The 22,252-nt window shown below is 53.7% G+C and overlaps 1 long non-coding RNA gene across 1 annotated transcript; it reads right to left on the bottom strand.

Moving 5' to 3' along the window:
* Positions 1-5,839: 5,839 nt before the first annotated feature.
* On the bottom strand, positions 5,840-19,458 carry LOC112988481 (uncharacterized). The gene is made up of 3 exons (XR_003260546.2): positions 19,255-19,458; positions 9,876-15,907; positions 5,840-7,581 (listed from the first exon to the last, which is right to left on the bottom strand). It is a non-coding gene; the product is annotated as an uncharacterized LOC112988481 (long non-coding RNA).
* Between the last annotated feature and the right edge of the window lie 2,794 nt (positions 19,459-22,252).

Here is a 22,252-nt window from a genome sequence, read left to right as displayed (position 1 = left end):
TCTTGTCCCTGTGTCCAGCCACCCCATCCCCAGACCTCCGCTTCCTATCGCAAACTTGGGGCAGAGACATTCAGCACTGCAGCCTAAAGCTGCCCGCTGTCAGGCTTGCCAGCTGCAGGAGCCCTGGGCTGCTTTAAAACGTGGCTGCAATGCGCATGACCAGTTCTGCAGCTGAAAACTCAGCATCCCAACTAGACACAGCCCTGCACGTCTGGGGCAGGCACCTGCAGGGAAGGTGGAGATAAAGAATAAGTAGGTACTTGACCTCCAAAGTACAGTCGTGATAGTGCATGCCACTGAAGTCTCTTGAACCCTCAGCGAGTCTGCAGATGACACCAAACAGAGGAGCAGTCAATACCTGGGAGGACAGGGCTGTCATTCAAAAGGGCCCTGACAGGCGGGAGAAACAAGCTGTCAGGAACCTGCTGACATTTAATAGAGACAAATGTAAAGTCCATCTTTCATGGGGTAACCCAATGTAACAGGACAGGCTGGAGGCAGAAAGCAGTTTTGCAGGGAGGGACCTGGGATCCTGGCAGACAGCAAGTTGAAAATGAAGCTTTCTGTGGTTCTAGCTGATATAATCTATCTGGACTTTTCAAAAGGTCTTTGTCAGGGCACCTCAGCAAAGGGAGAGATTTTTCTTTCTAAAACTAATGTCTGATCTAACACCAGCATCAGTCAAATGGTTTCTAGGCTCTTGACTGTACCCAGAGAGGGTCGGAGGGCATTGCAGATGCCAAGCGTCTTTAAAATGCAGCTCTCTCTGTTTACGCAGTTGAAAAACAGAACAGCACAGGACAGTCCTTCCTCCATGGGTCTCAGACAGCACCAGTGCCTGGCTGCCAGCAATTCTGCCTTGGGAATTAACTCCAGAGGAGGAGAGAGCATGCTGTCCGCTCCTCTGAAACTGCCACTACGTGGACCACGGAGCAGCACATCCCTCACGTACCCAAAACCGCGTATGCGCTGAGAAAAGAGGTCCAGAGGGCCATGAGCAGCTCGGGCCGGTTGTGGTCTTTGCAATAACACTGTTAAATTCTTCCATCCCCTTTCGGTGTGGGCAGCAGCTCTGTGACCCTGCAGGAAGACCTAAGGCCGTGGGCCTCCAATACAGAGGTCTCACCCCTTGGCAGCTGGAGAAGACACCTTCCTCTCAATTTATTAAATGCTCACTGAGGCAGGAGCTGAAGCATGGGTGCCCCTCTCCCATGGGACCATCCACAAGAGGAGGCCCACAGCCCGTGGGCAAAGTCATCTGCAAGATCTTTGGTAGTGCCCAGGGTCACAGTAAAAGAAAATAAGACTGTCTGGAGCAGTTGGTCCAAAGCTCCACAGAAGCAAAGACATTAAACATTCATAGAGAGCTGATAGGATTTAAAATAAAATCTTCCTATTTCAAGGCACATAGCAACGGGGATCAGCAAGAATACCACAGGGTGTTTTTTCCTGCATCATCCTGTTGGTGTTTTGGGGGTTTTCTCTGTGCTGAAGCTCCAGCCCAGGCCGCAGGCAGGATCTGATGTGATGCAGTGTGCTAAGTGCCTATCAATATTCATGGAAAGTGAAGCTTAACCGGAGAGATCAAAGCACATTGCAGAGGGTGTATTTAGTGTGGGAGCCACGGTCATGCTGTTTGTCAGCGAGATTGACCCAGGGATGCTGGTTCTGCGCTCTGGTCAGGTGTCTAATATCACTCACAAATGCAGCGGCACTTTCAAAGGTGTTGATCCGTTTGCAGGATTTGCATTGTACCGGGTTAATCCCGGATACCTCCCAATGGAGGAGCAGCCAGGGCAGCACGTGATGTGCACAGCCAAACAAAGACGGCACGAGGGATCGGCCCTCCGAGAGGACCCCGATCCTGACCGTGCTCCTGCAGTCTCCTCGCTGGCCCCCACACCGTTTGCATAGATATGTGCTAGGAATAACCGTTCTCCCCAGCTGTCCTGTTCAGTTCTTTTTCCTAAACCACATCTGGTTCACCTTGGTCCTTGCTAGCAACATCTTACATCTACAGAAACGCTGGCTGGAAGGGACTGCTGGAGGTCGTGTGGTCCAATCTCTCCTGCAAACTCTTGTCTGCTTCCCTAGCTCTTCTCCCACGTAGTCCATTACGTTGCTCGTAGGCCTGAGGATACTTGTCCCCAGCCAGCAGCACCTTTCTGAGCACCCCACAAGCATCTCCTTCCCTTCAGCCTCCCGGCACCAAAGGACGATCGCTGCTACCCAGCTGATGGCTGCCACCCACCTTCTCCCCTGCCCTTGGGCAACGTCGTGCAGCGCAAAGCCGCAAGTCTCAGTGCTCCAGCCCCTTCCCCAAACCCTGTTATCATGCAGGAGGCACGCGGAAACCCTGCACGGACTCAGTCCTCATGTGCCACGGGGCCGGGATGCTGGGTTTTGGGTGTACGTGCTGGGCAGGGGCATGCCTGGGGGGTTCACTCAACTTCTGCTCAGAGCCACATGGATCAGCCTGTCTTCCGCTTTGAGCTGTGCAGGGATTCCTGCTTTTCCCACCTGCTTTGCACAAACTCGGAGCTGCAGAGGCTCTGCTCCAGGCCGGCCACCCAGGGGTTAAGTCCCAGCCCTTCTTGCTGTTCTGCCTCCTTATGAGGAACAGCCTTTGCAGGGCTGCAGAAAGGCTCTTTCTTTCCCCAGCAGATCTCTGGGAATGAAAAGTCTGTGTTCCAGATATTAAATTACTCATAAAATAGTTGGCCTGTCCCCGAGGCGGCTCGGCAACCCCCCCCCCCAGCCCCCGCCGCCCGCTCTGACGGGCTGCTGATGTGCATCTGCATGTCACCTCCCGCTACAAGGTCAATCTCTCCAATTTAAAGCAGCAACATCGGAAAGCAAACCAGATTTCAGCCAGAATTAGCTTCAAATGGAGCATTCAGGGGACTCGTGCTGGGAAGGGAATGCGGGAGGGGAAGGACCAGCTGAGCCGAGCTGCGGGGCGGTGCGATCCTGCCCGCGCAGAGCCGTGCACCAGGGCACCCTGCACAACGCCGGGGCTGGAGCGGGGCCGTGCTGGGGAAGGAGGGATGGATGCTTGGGCATCCCCCAGCCTGCGGTGCCGGGCACGGGGAAGCGGGGAAAGGATCCGTCCCCATGGCCCCGCTACAGCTTTTGCAGCGCTGGCCGGCGGCCCTGGCTTTGCAGACAGCCGCTTCGCCCCGTGGGAGACCGCTCAGGCCATCACGGCCATGCGCCGGTGACCTGCAATCCAGCGCGGCTGCAAGGAGGGGCGGCTGGGACGGGGTTTCCATGGGGACGAGCGGGGACGGGGAGCCTGGCCGGCGTTCAGCTCCAGGCACAGCTCTCCTCGACGTCGGGCCCGGCTCCTTCCGCTCCGTTTCTCGCCGGGCCTCCCGCCCTCCTCCTGGGAAGGAGCAGCATCTCCCGCGGCACGGCCCAGGGAAGGGCGCTGCCGTGTCGGATGCCCCTTGTTTCGTCCCCGCTCTGCCCTCTTGCTTGCGCGAGGAGGAGCAGGAGACGGGAATGGGATGCAGGAGGGTTTGGGGAGGAGTGGAGCATGGTCTGGATTGTCTTTTTTTGTCTCTGCTTCCCTTCCAAGGTGACTGTGGGCAAACCGGTAAACCCCTGAATACCTCAGTTTTCCCGCAGCAAGGAATAGACCCTGCTATGCTGCATGCCTGTGCTATCAGCCTTGCTGCAGAGGTGTAGGCAGGGGTTTTAAATCCTCGTTTTGCACTGTCCATCGGGAAGATAAGCTGTGATCTCGGCTGTGAGACGAGCCCCAGGCTCCGTCCTTGTCACATATGTAGCTGTGTGCCTCGCAGGACGTGAGTCTAGAGGCAGGCGCTCGTGTGAATCAGTACCCAGGGCACGTAGCAGCCATACGCACCAAATGCAAACCACACACATCACATGCAAAGCACAACACACTTCTGGCATGCAGCGCAAGAGGGATGCGCGAGCAGGCTGGGCAGCCCGTACCAGCGTGCAGGAGCCCGGCATTGCTCTCCGCTGCCCTGAATCTTGCGTTTGCAAGTGGAGGAAAAATTGTGCAAGACAGCTAGGAGCACACAGCGCAGTGAGACACTGCCGTGTGCAGCCTCGCGAGGGCTGCAGAGCTGCGGCAGGGTCCCCAGGGAGATGTGCGCAACGCACGTGGACACATACCTGAAATACCCATCTGGTTTTTAAACAGGAATTATCTCAGAGTCGGCAGCGCTGGCTGACTCGGAAAAAGCAGGGGCTGGAGTCCCGGCGGCTGCAAAGCAGCCCCCAGCGTGTGCACTATTAAAGCAGCCCCCAACGGCTGAATGCCGCTGCCCGGCACTCCCTCCTGTTCCCATTATGTGCCAGGAGAGCTTTTGTCTGGAGATGTTGGCATGTGCAGTCGCCAAGGAGACGGGAACAGCGGCAGGTCATCAGCGATGCTTCCAGACGAACGCAGAGGGAGCCGGACAGCGATGCACATCCCGGAGCGGCTTCGGCGAGGAGCGGCGGGCGCCGAGCGAGCTGCCGAAGGGAGGCTCAGGCTTCACATCCCTCCCGGCATCCTGCGCTGCCTGAGGAGCACGCGTGCGACGGCTGCAGCTTCCACCCAGATCCTGCTCTGCAGCCTGGGGAAGGCAATGCGGGTCTGTGGGAGCTGGGTCCTGGGTGCAAAAGGTTTTTTTCCCAGAGTTTTGGTTTCTGGAAAGCCCCCAGCCATGTGGGTACGTCAAGCAAACTGGTTCTTCCTCTGCAGATGCACTGAAAACCAGACCGCAGTGTAACCAAGGAATAGCCGCTGAAGCAAAAGCTAATGACTCCAGCAAAACCTGTTTGGCCTGATGCTACTCCCTGCGCTGGGAGTGGGAGCAATGCCCTGCATCCTCCCGGGCTAAGTCCAAACCCGGGATGTCTGGGCTGCCCTTCCAGTGCTGCTCTGCACGTGGCCGTGACCCATGTGCTGGTGTCCCACGGGGCTCTGCTCGAGACTGGCTCAGCCTCGGAGACGTTCACATCAGCGGCTGAGGGCCAGGCACCAGCTGTGGGAAGACCCAGCATCCGCAGACACTTGGATTATGCTTCTGTAATAGCATTTAAGCTCTGTTCTCCGTGGTCCTGTCAATGCCACCAGCCCCACGCAGGGGAGCACAATCCCTGGTGACGTTGGAGGAGACCTCAGACCACCGTAGATGCAGCACTCAGTGCTCCCTTCCCACCAAGGGTGCCTGGCCCTGCGCTTAGATGAGCACCAGAGAAAGGCATGGATCAGCATTCCCTTCTCTGCCCTGGGGTGGTCTCCTGGGACAGGCTGGGGAAGACGGAAGCAGATAGTTGTCTCTCTTTCTACCATCCATGTGAGTCCTCTGCAGCCCATCTGACTCTTCCCTTAGGTTCGGAATGAGTCCTGGCAATTCCCTATCCATCGTTCTCTCTCTCCTTCCACCTACATCACGCTTGTCCCTCAGGCTTGCTGAGAAGCAAATCCCAGGAGCCCAAGTTATAGGCCAAACAGTATTTTGCAAACAGCATTTCTTTTTTCGACTCAGAGGAGGACCTGTTGTCTCACTGAGCAGAGAAAGAAGGGAAGGAAAAGCCTTTTTGCATAGTATGAAGTGACAATTTTGTGCAGTTGTGGGTGTGATGTTTTGTATGGCTTCAGAACAAGCTCATTAATGTATTTGCAATGAATGTGCACCCAGAGACACGCATGGAGTTGGTGGAAATAATATCATGTCTGACAGGTAAAACCTGGAACGAACTCAGTCCTAATGGGGTTGTTGGGCCCCTTAAAAGAAAAGAGGAGCAGGCTAAGGTGGGGGAATAAACAAAACGGTCAACTCGGTAAGGGTAATAAAAGAGCCTTGCAGGAGACACAAATACTAGGTGAGTTTATGAAACGCCTTAACACTCTGCTGCCTTCACAGACCCAATCTGAAGCCACCAGTGATTGCCCCAACAGGCGGTGGAGACAGCAGCTCCTGCCACTTGTCAAGCTAGGACCCTGCAGGAAGATACTGAGCACGAGTGTGAAGGGAAAGGTAGTCCAGGAAGGCATCTAGGAGGCTTGGAGGACATGGCCTGGGGTTAGAGGAGGACTCCAGCCCCACCGGTGGGTGGGATGGCAATCAGGGAGGACTCATGGTGGCCACAGAGGGCCAGTCTGCGAGCAGCAGCTTGCAGACGTCGAGGACGTGCAAGCAGCAGGAAGATGCACAAGGTCCAGCTGGACCTGCTGAAGGTCGTTGGGAGCCACGACGCGGAGCTCAAAGAGGCTGCGGCCACCAGCTGCAACAGGATGCCTGGGTCATCCCGGGGGGAGGGCAGAGTTCGCCCTCCTCCCTGAGTCCCAGCACACGTCCCGCTCAGGTCGCAGGCACAGACTCGTTAGGTGCCTGCACCAACAGCGCTCGGAAGAGCCAAACTTCTTCCTCTTCGCAGCTGAAGTGGGGCCACGCATGACTTGTCCTCCTTCTGGCAGAGTTTCTCATCATCCCACAGCTCCCATAAGCATTTGTGGGGTTCTGCCTCGATTTTCAGCCTCATACCCTGTTTTTCTTTTTTCTTTTTTCTTGTAAAATGCATTACAGGAATGTCAAAAGTGTCTGAGTATTGTGCATTCATGACCCCAAGGACCTGTACCAGCGAATCCAAGCAGCCTGAGCCCTGGCGGACAGAATCATGACCTATTTATTATTAACGCATTTTAGTGCCTGTGATTCTAGATTCAATGCATTTAATTTTTAAAGACAGCTTATGCTGTTCTGAGTTTTGTTTATTTTTTTGGCTGACAGAGTTAAAATGGGGGTGGTTTCAAATAACCACCACTTTCCCAAATTGCGTTTCACCTTAAATGCCCAAGGTCTTCCCTTGACCCCAAGTTTTGTTCTGCCATCACTTGTGCCTAGGAGTGCTTGGATGGGCTGATTTAAAGGTCACAGGAGAGAAGCAGTGGCCCCCCCCCCCCATGTTTTATTTAGCAATTTGCAGCCGTGCAGGATCAACCTTCGGTCAAATGAATTGGGTTCAGCTGCATGTCTGGCTGCTCGTGGTGTGGCACAGCTACTTGGCACAGACTCTTGGCACAGCCCGTGAGCTTCAGCAGAGGTTACAGCCACTCCGCCTCGGTGCAGGACCACCGCGGTGCTCTCCGTCATCCTTACCCCATCCTCACATCCTTCCTTCTCGCCTCTGCATCCCCACAGTCAATCCGGCCCTGAAGAGCCCTGAGGCATCTGTGGACATATCCTTCCTCTATCACAGTCCTCTGCGTGCCCTGGGTTGCTTCTCCCCTGTTTGCCAAGTCAAGGTGATCTGCTCCAGGAGCTAGGATGTAAGGAGGATGGCTTAGGGTCAATGGTCCCTTCTGTCCCCAGCCACCACAGCTGGCAGTTCAGTGGCTGTTGGCAGCACAGGATGCAGACATTTTCCCCCAAAACTCGGTAAGCTTTTCCCTCCTGGATAGGCTTTTCCCCGCATTGCTCCTGGCAGGGGTGTCTCAAAATGAAGACAAGAAGTGATGTTCTCAAAGTGGGACTGGAGCCCATTTGCAAGGACCAGAGGGCATTTTGCTGAGCGGGGAGGGAGGGCAGGGCATCCCACTACTCCTTAAAGCAGCTGGGGAAAAACAGAGTTCAGAAGTCACATTTCCTAAAAAGACCATTTTAAAATTAAAGTTTGGTCCAAACAACTGGGGATTTCACCACACAGAAAATTTGTTCCACAGCCAGATGGTAAGGAATGGTGCTGGCTTTGAGCATGCACCAACCATGAGTCAGATCCCGAAAATATTGAGGTCTTTTCGGTCTAGTTTCCTAAGAACTGGGGCTTATGCAATTTTCCTGGGCCTGACCTATATGTCACATAGCTCCTGTTAAGGAAGGGTGCACGCTGCAGCGCAGAGCTGAGCGAGAACGACTATAGACACGTTTGCACCTTCTTCCATCTCCAGTCCCGCCATAACCTCCGGGGCCGTCTTGCAGGCTCCGCGGATGCAGACAAGGCGCGGGGGCAGCACACGTTTCGGGGTGGACTGTTTGACATTTCCGAGCCGCTGAGGCTATTGTGCCGCTTGTTTTTGCTTCCCTGTTAATCGGGGGTCTGTCTGCTCTTTAAAAGGGTGGAACACAAAGGGCAAAATGTCGCAGCGGGGGACAGCTACGCTCAGGCCAGGAAAACCCCGCCGACATTTTCTTTCTTCCCCAGCTTTACCACTAGATGTCATAGGAAAAGCGATGTTGCCGGCCCTGCTGGGATCACCCAGCTGGGATTTCGGGGAACGGCCCCGGCCGGCAGCGGGGAAGCGGCCAGCGCTGGACCCCGCGCGGGTCCTCCTGCCTTCGCGGGACCGCGGCGCGGAGGACGCGTGCGGCACCTCCCACGGCGGCTTCCCAGCCTCCGCCTCGGTGGCTTCCCAGCCTCCGCCTCGGTGGCCCTCGCGGCGCTTTGTCTGGCCGCGGCGCCCCTGGAAAAGCAGCGCCTGGGATTCAGGGTTCAATGAACATTGAAATGCAACTGAAACCTTTTTCCCAGCGCCTGGCTAAGCCGCCCGCGCGGACGCTCCCAGGAGGGAGCCGCACGTCACCCTTTCTCAAAGGGGCGATGCTGTCACGCCGGGGCCCTCGGCACCTACGGCAATATGGTTCCCTCAAACAAGTCGGACAAACAAGGCCTTTATAGGCGCATTCTTTTCTTCTGGAGTGGAAGGGAGAGAGACAGAGGGAGAATTCGGAGGCGTCCCACAGCAGCGGAGAAGCATACAAAGGCCGGCAATGAAAGGGGCGCCTGCAAATCCTCTTAGGGCCGTCGCTGTATGCATATTCTTATCCCTGCCCCATCTGCTGGGAGAGATCCCCCGGGTGCGGGGGGACGGGGGGCTCGCTCTCTTCCCCGCTCCGCTAAAACAAGCAGAATGCATTCAGGGAGCGAGAATGGGATGAAAGGGAAGAAAGGCCGTGCCACGTCGGTGCAGATCCCGGTGGTAAACACAGCTCTGCCGATGGCCGTGGCGGGTGCGGGGAGGGGGCCTTAGCTGCAGCGGGGGGAAATCCCACCGTGCAGGGGGAGGGGAAAGGGGCTCCGGCCCCCTTCCCGCGGCCCCAGCCCCGAGAGACGAGACCGGGACGCCCTGCAAGGGGAGCGAAATGGGCAACGTGGGATCCTCATGCTTCCCGGCGGAAGAGCAAAGCTTTCTCCCCGGACACAGAGAAACACCCTCCGGGAGTCCAACCTCAGCACCGGGTTCAGCCGAGCCGTGACATGTCCTCTCTGGTGGGGACCAGGAGGGAGGTGCATGGTGGGACTCCGGGGGCAGTTAAGGCAACCCGGCCCCACGGAAAGCCAACACGGTTCATGCCGGCCACACCAACCTGAAGGTGCCTTGTCCCACATGAACGGGGCCACGCTGGGGCATCACGGCCCCACTGACAAACGCACAGCTCCTTTAACGTTAGGAAGCCCTCGGGGGCTCAGGGAACACTTGCTGGTCTGCAGCATCGCAGAGCTGTCACTGCCAGGGGATCGTCATCATCCCTGGAGGGACAGGGCGGGTGGCTAAGAGGAATGATTTCAGATTTTTGCAGTGAGCGTGTCCTGAAGGCCTTATGTTCCCTCTACCGAAACCAACAGTAAAACAGGCTCTGATGGCCGTGGAGAGACGTTAGCCCTGGGTGGGAGCTAGAGCAAAGGAGACAGAGTAATGGCACATTTTTTGCAGATGAGGTCAGGACTAGATCTATCCCACAATAGCCAAAAGAGTGTGAACAACTTCCTGACACTTCTTTGATGCCAACAGTTGTCAGGACCGGAGGGGACCTGTGGGACCACAGCAGAAGGAGGGCAGCAGCTTCCAGAGCCTGGAGCTGGGCTCACACAGCTTGGACTCAACAAGAAACCGAGCCCAAGCAACTTACCCCAGTCTAAGTCTTCAGCCACTTTTGGGGAGGACTGATGTGCTCGTCTGGTGATGCCACTGGCTTGCACACACTGCAGCGGTATGGAGAGAGTGGGGAAGACGTGATGTTCCCTCTCATATGGGCTGAAGATTTATTTAATTACTGCAGTTAAAACAGCTTGTGTCTCTTTCTAGCCTGGCACCAGTCCAGTCCAGGGAGCGGTCCTTCCCCACTGGTGGCCTGGAGCCAGTGCTCCAGGAGCCCTTCCAGCTCTGCCGTGATGAGATTGGGTCATGCACTGGGAGAACATCACTTTCCTGCAGCTGGGTGGGGATATCAGGGAAGGGAGGGAAAGTGCTGGAGAAGCAAAGAGAGTCAGGATATCTGAGGTCTCTTCAGGAGCCAACGGAGCAGAGGGACATGTCGAGGAGTAGGGCTGTGGAGAGCGGGCAGGCATGAAGCGGTGGCAGCTCCTTCCCATCTGGGGAGCTCCAGAGCCCTGTGCTCAGAGCTGGATTTCAACAGACTGGACCTAGGTAGTACATCCACTATCTGTGGGATGCTTTTCTCTTTACCGAGCATGGAAAAGACTCATGAACAGGTCAGGTAACTCCTTGTGCTGAGGTGGTGATGAAGGTCACGGTGACTGTGTGCGGCTCTCCAGGGTGAGACAGTGCTAGACGCAAACAGCAATGGACTGAAGAGAATCCCTGGTGAAGCCTAAACTCCCTGCCTGGAAGGTGCCGTGGGACACCCACATCATTCTGCTGAGTGATGCCGTTTTGACAGGCTGCCCCATGCATGACCTCAGTTTGCAGCATCGTCTCTCAAACCCAGATAGCCGGTTGGTTCACTGGCACAGCCTGGTCCCTTTGAAGTGTGGAAGGAAAGCTCTGCAAGCCTTCCCTGTGCCTGGGTTGCTGCCGGCAGCAGTGCCCACCAAGCTACAGAAGACACTGCCTTCCAGGGAGTATCTGCTTTTCACTTCGGGTTGCCCATGCCATCCGAGTGCACGATAACACCTCACATCCAAAGCAAGAGGTTAGACCCCCATGGGGACCCACAGCCATGGCTCGCTCCCCTGCGATTGCTCTTGGAGAAAGGAGCTGGCTTAGCTTTAGGCAGCTCCTCTTGTCCCAGCTAAACCTGCACTTTGGAAGGCTCAATAAGCCAATGAAGGCTGCATATTCTCATCTATGGTCCCAGACCTCGTTGCTCCCTACAGGTAGCCTCGAAACTCCCTAAAGCTGAGAAACAAACATGCTGTTTCACTTCAGTTCACCTCATCTTACTTTACTTCCCTTGCATTTTGTGCAAGTTCCTACCCTGCAGAGGAACTTCTGGCAGTGGAAGAGTGCGTCCCTAAATCACAGAGCTGTTCTCCCAGTGAGCTGGCATAACTACATTTCTCCTCTTCCACCGCACACACTCTGTTCTGCTCTCTCCCATGGAGAGATGTGCAGACAGGGATGTGCTATGACCGATGCATTCAACCATAACAAGGTCACTAAGAACCGTAGACAGAGAAAGGAAGTGTTTTCTCTTTTCCAGCTCTCCGTGAAGATGGGAGAGACCTAGGAGATAAATGTCCATTGAACCAGCAGTCCTGGGGGATGAGCAGGGAGGGAAAGCCTGCGCTGCCTCTGCTGCCCTCCGAATGCTTTGCATGCCTTTTGCTTTGCTGAAGCTCAGGCAGCTCGGGTGAGTGGAGGCTGCAATTATCCCGGCTGGCTGAGGAGGACTGAGCTCTGGATATTAGGAGAGCATCTCGTGTAAGTGCCAGCAAGTGGCTTTAGAGCCCTCCAAGTCCAATGCTACCGCAGCCGGCTCTAACACTAATGAACTGTTCTGCCTGCTCTGATGCCCGTGCTGCTCAGGCAGAAGATCTCTCCTTTGAGCACCAGAGTTGCTGGGGGTGAGTGCAAACAAGGGAAGACTTCTCCAGGACTTAGGCTCAAAGTGAGAGGAAGCCCCGCTCCACAGACAGGGGCTGCATCATCCCGAGTGCTCACGCACATAAACACTTGTGACCGCAGCCCTGTTCAAAGCTCACATGAAGGTGCTGATTGCCTGGTGGACCAGACTGGGACAAGCACTCATCAAAGAGGGAATGGTGAAAAAGGAAAAGAGGTGTGTGTGGACACTGGCCCATCTCGGTGTCCTTGGCTTGACTTCAGTGATCTACCACTGTCCTGTCCCCTTCACCGCTGCTTCCTTGACTGGGAGCACTGGTGATGTCTGTACCCCATGAAATACAACCTCACGAAAAGCACCATCAAGACCTTGTTTTCCAGTGAATGTAGGTGTCCAACTGCACCACGTCCTCAGCTTCCAGGGAAGCCTCACTGCAGAGCTGCATGGCGCTGAGTACTTTGCCGGTGCTGATCCCCTGGGGAACATCTCGGTCAGATGCAGGAGTGCCTGATGTGCACTGGACCAGTGCTCTATCCACCAGGTGCCCTTCTCTGTGAATCACAGCATTAGACACTTCAGGATGAGATGAAGTTTGGGCATAATCCATTGCCAAGGGAAGTTTCCTGGCTGTCTGCATAGGTAGGATTCCTTAACACATGAGAAGAAAAGGTTCAACACGCAACAAAGGTCAGGACTGGACTTTCTTCTGTCTGTGGTGGAAAGCAGGGTATCTGCTTTTTTATTATTTGTTACTCTAAAGAGAGCATGTCTTCAGTGTCCATCAAGCACCAACACACTTGTAGCTCTTGCAGAGCTCATATCCCACTCAGCAGCTCTTGCAGCCTTGTTTCTTGCAATTGCACGTATTTCTTGTCTTGACTCTCTCCTCCCCTCCCTCCTCCAGGCTTGGCTCTGCTGGGAGGGGCAGCTCGTTCCTGGAGCCCCCGAAAGACCAGGGGGCTGGGCTGGTGCAAGCACGCGCTGGGGTCTCTCGGGTGCTGAGCGATGCTCTCTCTCCACTCGAGCATGCGTGCAGAGCTGGGGTGACAGGGGACAGGACCTGCCCAGCTGCCCACCGCAAAACCCGAGGCCCGAGCGCCCGCGGGGGCTGGAAGGGTTGCGCTCCTGCTGCTCTCCGCACTGCATCCAAGCTGAACTCGCAGCAGCTCCCCGAGGTTTTTGGCTCCGCTCACCACACTGGCCAACTCCCTTTTGGCAGCGTTCCTCCCCGCGCCGGGCTCCAGGGCTCCACTGTTTGCTTATCTAATGCTGTGATTTAACACAGACGCAGGAACTCACACACTCTCTCCCAGTCTCCTTCAAATTACTTTATTGCTTCCTGTCAACTAGCCGAGCATATCCTGTTAATATACAATCCCCAATGAGCAGTTTTCACAGCATAATCCCCCTTTGTCAGATAACACGATTCACCTCCCGACGGATGCCCAGTTCTACCAGTTGAGCATCAAAGGATGCAGGATCCCGGGACCGAGCAGGTATTTTCCAGCAAAGCGGGCCTGTGGTCTTTGTTGTTTTTAAAGATAAATCCTTGGCGCTCCAAAATACGCTGGCTTTCTGCCAGTTCTGTGTTATTTCCAAGGCTGCATCCAGACGACATCTCTCAGCGGATGGCAGTGCTGAGGGCTGTGGTGGCAGCGAGGGTCCCGCTGTCGGAGCTTTTCTCCCATCTCTCGCACCCCACTGCCCGGGGGGACTGACCCCCTTGGGGCAATGTCTTTATCCAGCTGCTGCGGTGGGACAGGAGTAACTTTGGGTGCTGCAAGACCAGCTGTTCCCTGCTGGAAGCCTGGCATCTGTGTCAGAGAGATCAGTTCAGGAGACACGCATAAATCCCAGAAGTGTTGGTGGGAAGCCCTATGGGGTCTCTGGTCCAACGTGGGCATGCAGTGGGACTATCATTAACACATCAGGGCAGATGTGGCTATGTATAGTGGAGTCTGGGAAACCCTCAAGGATGGCAAGATCCCAAGGGAAACTGCAGCAGAGGTTCTTGTGCAAACAGACTGCTTGTGAAGGGCTCCTTGTGCTGGAGAGGTGAAGCAACATTATTGCCATAATAGCGTTTTATCACTATAAAATGTGATAGAGCTTCCAGTAGCCCCTACTCTAGTGCTAGCCCTTACCTACAGGCTGTGCTCTAAGGTTAGGCTTTTATTTTTGATGCCTAAATGGTGTCTGCCTGTAGCCCATTCATAGATATGCTAGCCACAGCCACAGGCTCCCTCACATTGCTGCGGTCCTTGCGGCAGTCTTGGAGCTGACAGTGTCCTGGTCACCTGCCCTGAGGACTGCAGAGCTTTCAGCAGCACTCAGTGACCTCCAGCCAGCAGGAAACCTGCCAAAGGCTGATATTTTGAGGGACCTGCTGTGCTTCTCCCACATGTTTCTGATCCTCCATCCGTTGTGCTAGGGTCCCACACTAAGACATCTCTGTGTCCTAACATCGCTGCAGCACTGGGACACTCGCACAGCTCTGCCCCACCTGGTCTTCTTCAGCCTCTTTGCAAGCTTTCTCCATTTGCTCGATGCCCACTTCTGCATAGATGCCATCTGGGCCAGTGTCACTATTTTGTCTGTGATTCTTTGATTCTGGGATGTGGAAGTGTCCTGAAGACAAGGCCACTACAAAACCCATCACGTCACGTTTGCATTTCCCCTGCCTGTGGATCCCCTGTTCTTGCGCCAAGTGGTGCCAGGCCCTTCTCCTCCTCGACTGTCTTTTCTGCGCAGTGGCTAACACACAGCATTGCTTTGGTGCAGAGAGGACAGACGGAGGTTGCTGAGCCCTTCATCGCTGAAGGAAAAAGCATCCTTCTAGTGCTAGCAGGGGCGGGTGCACCTGGGCTTTTGGGTTGCTCTGAAGGTGGGGGTGGCAGATGATAAATCTGACTTCAAGGCTAGGCGTGAAGCTGTTCCTCTACAGCACTGCAGACACTGCTGAAGATGCATGGTTGGTGACAAAGCAAGGTATTTAACTCGGGTTTCCCGTGTTGGGGCCCTAAATGCTTCTCTCTTTTCCCCTGGGGAGCAGATTCCTATATTAAACCTGTCTGACCTAACCTGCTATAGGCTCTTTTGTGGCATTTTCTTTAGTAAAATCTGGCATTTCAGGGCTCTGGAGACTGTTCCAAGAGTCAGAAGTCTCTTGTGCTCAGAAAGCCAGAAGCCAGTGTTTGTGTCTGCTCCAAACATGCCCCTTGTCATCAAATTTCCTCTTTGGCCTGAGGAAAAGGAACATGTGTAGCCATACGATGTAGCTGTAGCATGACATGTGGCCCTTTTTTTGTGTTTGTTTCTCTGTTTTTCCCTTGACCCTGCCCCAGGACAGTTTCTTTTTCTGAAATAGTTCCTGGAAGTTGTGGACAATCTTGGTGCTGGTTGTTGGTTTTAGGAGGAGCTGGGTCTGCCCTCGAGGCTACCTGGTGTAGTGCTGGTGATGATCTACACACTTAGCACCTCGTCAGCTGGACCATCCACTTGCAAAACACAGTTTTGCTGGTCCAAAGGCAGGAAAATCCTGTTTGACTGAAGTGCAACACAGATTACTTATCTCGCAGACATCTGAACATCCTGAAAACTGACTCCAAACTAAAAACCAGTTGAAAAGAAATATCTGTCCTCCCAGGTAAATCAGGGGCTAATCTATTTCCTTTCTAGCGTGCCTGCTGAGCAATGTATCCAGCGCAGAGCCAGTCCCACAGACCTTTGCCTCCGTATCCCACCAGCACCAGCGCCTGCACTCACTTTCCTGTTAAAGCCCTCAGCCCAACACTGACGTAGCAGCTCTGGCTCTTGGCAACCCCGACGCTCCAGACAGAATGCAAACCATTTCGAGAAAGGAAAAAGGAAGGAATTGTTTTAATTAAAACCGAATTAAAGACCTATCTGATGGCAGCCTGGAGATGAGTAATGGCATACAGCAGGCTTTGTCTCAGGAGCTGAGCTCTGAGCACACGGGGCTGGCGGCTGGTCAGCACGAAGGCTCTGGAGGTCCTCGTCCAGGCTCCGGTGCCACGTCGACGCGCAGGAGTGTCCGGTGGTTCGGTCCCGGGGTTGGTGTGATCCATGGGGCAAGCCTCCAGCTCCCACGGTGGCTCCCCTGAGCCCAGAAAGGGCTTTAATCACAGAAAGGAGACAGGTTGGTGGCTACATGAGCCCAGAGAGATCTGTATGGAAGACTTTCCCACCTCTTTTCAGTTCCAGGGATTTCCCAGGCCCTGCTGTAGTTTATATATTTCTGGACCTCTCTTCCAAGAACTTGTCCAGTCTCCAGTTGAATTCCTGTAAATTTTTTGTATACACAGCGTCCTTTGCCAAGGAGTTCCATAGTTCATCCCCTGTCCATGTGCAGAATCACCTCCTTTACTTCTTAACCTCTCTTTTTTTTTTTAACCTGGACCTGAACCTCACAAAAATTTCTTTTGGTGGCCTTGGTTCATGTAGGGGAAAGAACAGCCCATTGCTATGCGTGGTTACGGTTGTTTTTCCTGTGTGCGTTGTTTTACGTGTCATGCAATTCTCCAGTCATCTCTTGTTCTCTCTGTGCTGGTAACTTCATGCCACCTGCAAATGCGGTCACCTCCCTGTTTGTCCCTATTTCTGTCACTTCTGAGTCTGTTCAAGAGGATGGGTCCCAAAACAAGCCTTACAAGAGTGACTGGTGACCTCCCTCTGCTTGCAGAGCCCACCAGTTATTCTTACCCTCTGCCACCATCTCTTAAGCAGTTAAAAGCATAAGCATCTTACCTCGCAAGGCTTCTACTCCATGGCTGCTTGCTTTCCTTAAAACGCTTTTGGCCAGGGACACCTGGTTGTCACTTGGTGCCAGGAAAGGGTGGCGGGGGCTTAGCTCCAGACAGTGCTGCAGGAGTCAGCAGCCCTGAGGGCCAACGGCAGTCCCCAGAAGCACTTGATAACCAGAAGCTTCTCAGGGACCGGCCAGGATGCTGATGCCAACAGACCTTGGGGGTCCCGGGAGCTGCAAGGTCCAAGCCCAGTGTGGAAAGAGCCAAAGAGCTTCCTCCATGGGTGAAGGTGAAGGGCTCGATGAAAGGACGGGCCGCGCACCACGACCTTTCTGACCATCCCAGCCGCCTCGTGCTCGGAGCACACTGCAGGGACGAGTGCAACCACCTCGCTACCAGCTCTGTGTCCTCGAAGTGGCACCGCGGCGGTGTGTCAAGGGCAGGGGAGTCCCCTGAGCACGGCTTTGCTGCCAGCTCCCTCGTGTCACCGGGGAGCAGATGGACGGGCCATTCTCGGGGCACCCGTCTTGGCTAACTGGGCAGCGTTTCCTCCCGCTCCTTGCCAGACCCGTCTCCCGTCAGCGGATAAACACGGAACAGGCATCTCCGCTTAAGCCCTGCGGAAACACTGCCTCTCCCTCTGAACTGGCCCCTTCATCCCTGCTAGCATTTTTGGCACAAATCCTGCCTCTCCTCTCCCCAAGACGTGCTCCCCTCACCCCCGCGGCGCCTGCACAGCACTGACGCTGCCCCGTCCCCGTCGTGCGGCTCTCCCGCGCCCGCCCTCCGCGCCCTTGCATGCACCTCGCGCCCCTCGCCCGGGCCCGGCGGCGTCCCCGGGCAGCGACAGATAACTCGGTGCCAAAGCTTGTTGCTCCGATGGGTCTTCAGCAAAAAAGGTAGGTGACTGAATACGAGCGGGAAGAGCGTGTGCGTGCCTTTGCCAGAAAGCAAGGGCTTCCAGCTGCTCTCTCGCTTCAGTCGCGAGCACAGGACTTGCTCCAGCCCGTCGCGTTTTAGCCAAAATCTTAATGGAGCCGACGCTCCCACGCCCAAAAGGAAAATGTGAAATGCCTGTAATACAGCACACGGTGCGTTCCCTAGTCTCTCCCAGCCTCCTAGATCCACAGGTCTTGGGGTATTTTTGTCTGCCCATCGCTGCTTGATCCATCCCACCATATCTCCCTTAGCTTGCTCCTCCCTGGAGAGGCCTGGAGAAAATGCCTCTTTTTTCCCCCCTTTTGCAGAAGAAGATGTGTTTGCCTCCTGCAGGTCTGCTCTTTTACAGTAATTATCTCTGAGGAGAAAGGAGCAATTTCACAACAAACTATTGTCTGTGATCCTATATTTGCCTTTTCAGAAACCTATACCGTCTCGGGGCACCAAAGGATTTTGCCCAAGGGACCCCTGAACCTGACCCATAATGTTGCACTTTTTCCATGGCTTTTCTAAGAATTTACAAAACTCCAATTTTTAACACCAGCAATGACAAAAAACAGATAGTTTTCTCCCCAGTTTCCTATTAAATGCCATTGGAGCAGTCTCAATTTCGAGGATTCCACTCTGTAATTTTCCAGTATTAAACAGAGACCTGAGTTTGATTTTTCAGCTTTTTCCTTTGAGCAAATCTAAAACCATTTTCCGCAGGATTTCTGGGCTATGGATACCCTGCCACAAAATAACAGAGGTTGTATCCTTTCCTTTTACAAATCTTTAAACTTGTAACAATTAAGTTGTGTGCCCTTTTATGTCATTATCTCTGTCCGTATGTAATGTCTGGCAGTTTTTCTTGAGAGGATACCTACTGGGCAGTTTTATTCTTTAACATTACTATTTCTGGCTAACTATAAAATAATCAAGGACTAAAAGGAAAACATTTTCCATAATAATAATAAAAATATCTTTGGCTAGTCATGTGTTATGGCTATAAAATCTTCTTCGTTAGATTTACATGCATAATATTATATTCTGGTGTTTGTTCCACCTGTTCTTTGCTGTATATTTTAATCCCCTTTTTATTTATATGTTTTTTAAGACACGGAGAAATGATTCATCATTTTGATGGTGGCATTTCTCTACATCCTGAGAATTTGGAGTTTCCCTGTTATTTCTGTGTTTTTATTTAATTTAGCAGCTCTTTAGCCACATTTTTTTCTTTCTGTTTCCGTAAAACCTGCTCATTTATGATATCAGCTTTTTCAAGAAGACCTGACACGGTTGCCACCCTAGAAGAGATTTCTTTGCCAAACTCATTTTTCCAAAAGTTTCTTTTAACTCTACAGCTAGTTCCCACGTAACCATGATCAGATAATTTCCGCAATGTCTAATCTAAGGTTTACCTGGCTGCGTTCAGCTCTGTCATTATAAGCTGACCTCAAATGAGCTGTTGAACAAAATGCCCAAAATTTCATGCCCAATTCTACGGTCCTATGTCTATTTTAAACACTTCAAAAGTGCCTCTTCTCTTTAATTTGTTCCCATGGATACCATTCAAAAGTTTCGTTCATTTTAGGAGTGCAATATTCTTCAGATCTTTAATGCAATCTATGCGTTGACTTTTGCTTCCTAATTTAACTGGAGGCTCTTAAATCTGCATCTTCGGATCCCTGTCTGCCCGAGGAGGTGAGTCCTCACCTGGAGCTTTGCTAGGGCTCTGCTGCCTTCCTGGGTAGATAACAGACCAAACAACGTTTGGTTGACCCATGCCGTCCGCTTACCTTCTTCCTTTCTGCTTCTCCATCTCAGCCTGCTTCTGGGACCAGGTAGCGCCAGGGTTTGTCGCATGCACGAATCTTTCATTTAGATGAGCTAAGAAATGCCAGAAGAAAGAGCTGAAGGGAGAGAAAGCTGCAGGTCCCTCCGCCAGCTCCCCTGGCGGGACGGGACGCCGTAACAAGCTAAACGGGTTGAGCGAGAACGGCTCCCAGTATCACGTTTCAGCACAAGCCAGCCAGGGCCAGGAACCCTCGCAAAGCGTAAGGGGATGTAAAACCTTATCTCGATTTACCTCTACGCAGAGAAGCCTCCCTTACCATATCCCCCATGGGGTGGGGAGGGCAGTCGTTAGCAGCACGTGGCCACACTACCGCCAAGCTCGGATTGCGCCCCAAAACCACTAAATTCAGTGAAAACGCTGGTCTGCTCTGGAAAGGGGACTGGGAATGTGGAGAGGTCCGGGACCACTGGATAGCATCTTTTTTACCCTACAGATCTGGGATATTCAGCCAAAAGGCGCCGGGCAGCAGAGCTGGGGCTCAGCCCTGGCGGATGGGGCATCCTGGCTGCTTTCACACAGGGAGAGCCAAAGTCCAAACCTGGTTTTCTACCGGACTACGGAACATTTGGGGTGACGGGGACAGCAGGGAAGGACAGAGTGAGGCCATTTTCGATGTGTCTTGTCAGGTTGCAACCACACACATCCGCGGTGTCTCTTGCTGTTCACACTGCAGCTAGAAAAACCTGCTATGGGAAAAAGTCCCTCCATCCCTGCTGAGCTTGGGAACATTAAGCAGGTGATAATAAGTGGGTCCCAAGCAGCAAGGCCTGTTCTCCTTTGAAAAGTCCAATTCAGGTCAATTTATCATTCAGACAAAGTATTAGGGGAAAAAGGGTTAAACATTGCCCGGCCTCCCCAGCCAGCGGTGACTTTGGTTATCTGCTGCATGGCTGCAGGGCTACATGGTGCCTGTACATGTTCGAGGATCAAGAGTTAAGTGTTTAAATGATAAGTGATATCTTAAAAACATAAGTTTAGCAATGAATCTTTGCCGACAATACTATACTATTAGTTAATAGGCAGAATTAACTCGCTGGCCTGGGGCCAAGCCCGTCACAGCCAGAGCCAGAACAGCTGAAGCTGCTTTTCACTTGGGTTTTGCTTTTACGGGATTTGCTGCTGCAGGGAGACTCCAATTTCTGTAAAAATATGCTAGTGTTTTCCTCCTCCCAACCTGCCCCTGTGGCCTGCAAGCTCAAGGCTCCGTGGAGCCCGAGGGATTCAGCCAGAAGCCAAAAATCTTTCCTTTTGCATGCAGAGACATGAGCAAGGGTGCCGGTTTCCTGCAGGGCGTCTCTCCGTGGGCCCCCGACCAGCTGCCTGGCTGCTCTCTGTGGGTCTTTACAGGCAGATTTACTGCTCTAGATGCCACCAAGGGACGTGCACCAGATCCTTCCCATCCAAAATTAACTTCCCTGCCCCTTGGTTGGGGGATTGGGCTTGATCGGCTGGCTCCAGGGGAAGAAGTTTTGCTGGACCCCAGGAACAAGAAGCCTCTCCCGGATCCTTCTGGTACCTAGGGCTCCTTCTTGCTCCTGGACCTGGGATGGCTGCACAGAGCCTTGAACCGGAGCTGGGCAGCTCTCTTCCTCCCATCGCACAGATGCTACTTCGTTCCTAGGAGGGCTGAGCAGGTTTATTCCCACAGAGCTGCGTGGAGCAGAGGTGAAAACCCACCCTCCCACAGTCACGCACGTCAGTCACCGCATTTCTAAAAGCCTCCTGTAGTGATGATGCTAGTCTGTGTGGTCACCCAGGACCGTGAAAATGGTGCCGGCATGAACCAGCTCCTGGCTGTCTCTCCTTCCACCTCTTTAACCTTGCAAGGACTGACGTGAAGCCACCTCTTCCAGGTGCGAGCCAAGGGCTCGCGGTGGCCAGGTAACACCACGTGGAAATGTAACCTGCTCTTCCTGCGCTAGGAATTGAAAACGCTGCATTAAATCTGTCACCACCGAACCTGTTTTAATGTCCCCAGATGTCATCACTCATGGCTTTGCCTTCCTGGGAACAATTTTTTGATAAAAAACATACAGGTGCATTTGAAGTGGGGGCTGTCTCTTAACCCCAGTGCTGTTACTCTTCCCAGATAGTGGGGTTAAAGCCTGCTGTGACAGTGGTGTCCAAGGGTTAGGTGGGCACAGCAGCTTCTAACACCCCCAACAAACCTGGCCTCCCAAGGTGGGACCAGACCACGCTTGACGTGACACAGTGCTGCTGTCACTTGTCACCAGATGGCAGCAAGGGGAGCACCAGCTCACATGGTCCCCGTGGCCAGCTGAGGACAGCGAGGCCATGCGGCGCTTCCTGGATCACGGCCATTCTGCATGAAGGCTGCTAGCATGGGCTTGGTGCAGGACGAGGGGAAGGTGCAAAAAAGGATGTTGGAGGAGGCCTGGCACCACTCATGACAGTGTGGGGCTTTGTGGCCCTTGCTGGTCCACATGGAGCTGCTGGCTTGGTGAGTGGAGAAGTCCGTAGGTCACAGGACGAAGCGTGGAGGCTGGGGGGACCCCGTGCACCGACAACAAGAAGTTCCTGAGGGCAACCATGGGGCCATGGTGGGCCTTCCCAGGGATGTCGAGGGAATGCAAAGGTGACAGAAAACTGTTACTGGGAGCAAGTGAAGGCAACTATGGGGTGGGACCAGTGTTTACAACTCACAAATGATTCTGGAGAAGGTCTGAAGAGCATCTTCAGGGGACAAAACAGATCCCAAAGAGTACATAAAAGCTTCAAAGTTGCTGTGGCAATCACAGAATAAGTCTGTGTAACTCAGGGCAAAAATAGGCCAGGGCAGGGAACCCCAGATGTCCAAACTGCTGGTGCAGGAGCTTGGGGGCAAGGAAGGGTATAATGAACCAAGCCTGTTTTTCCTGTGTGTCAGATATTTTGGTGAGTTGGGGGCCCATCTTGGCAGTCCCACGGCTCTGCAACTC

This window comes from Dromaius novaehollandiae, chromosome 24 (assembly GCF_036370855.1).
Source record: "Dromaius novaehollandiae isolate bDroNov1 chromosome 24, bDroNov1.hap1, whole genome shotgun sequence".
In the NCBI taxonomy this organism is placed as follows: Eukaryota; Metazoa; Chordata; class Aves; order Casuariiformes; family Dromaiidae; genus Dromaius; species Dromaius novaehollandiae.
Note: the sequence above shows the minus strand (reverse complement) of the source record. Positions and strands in the feature narration are given on the sequence as shown.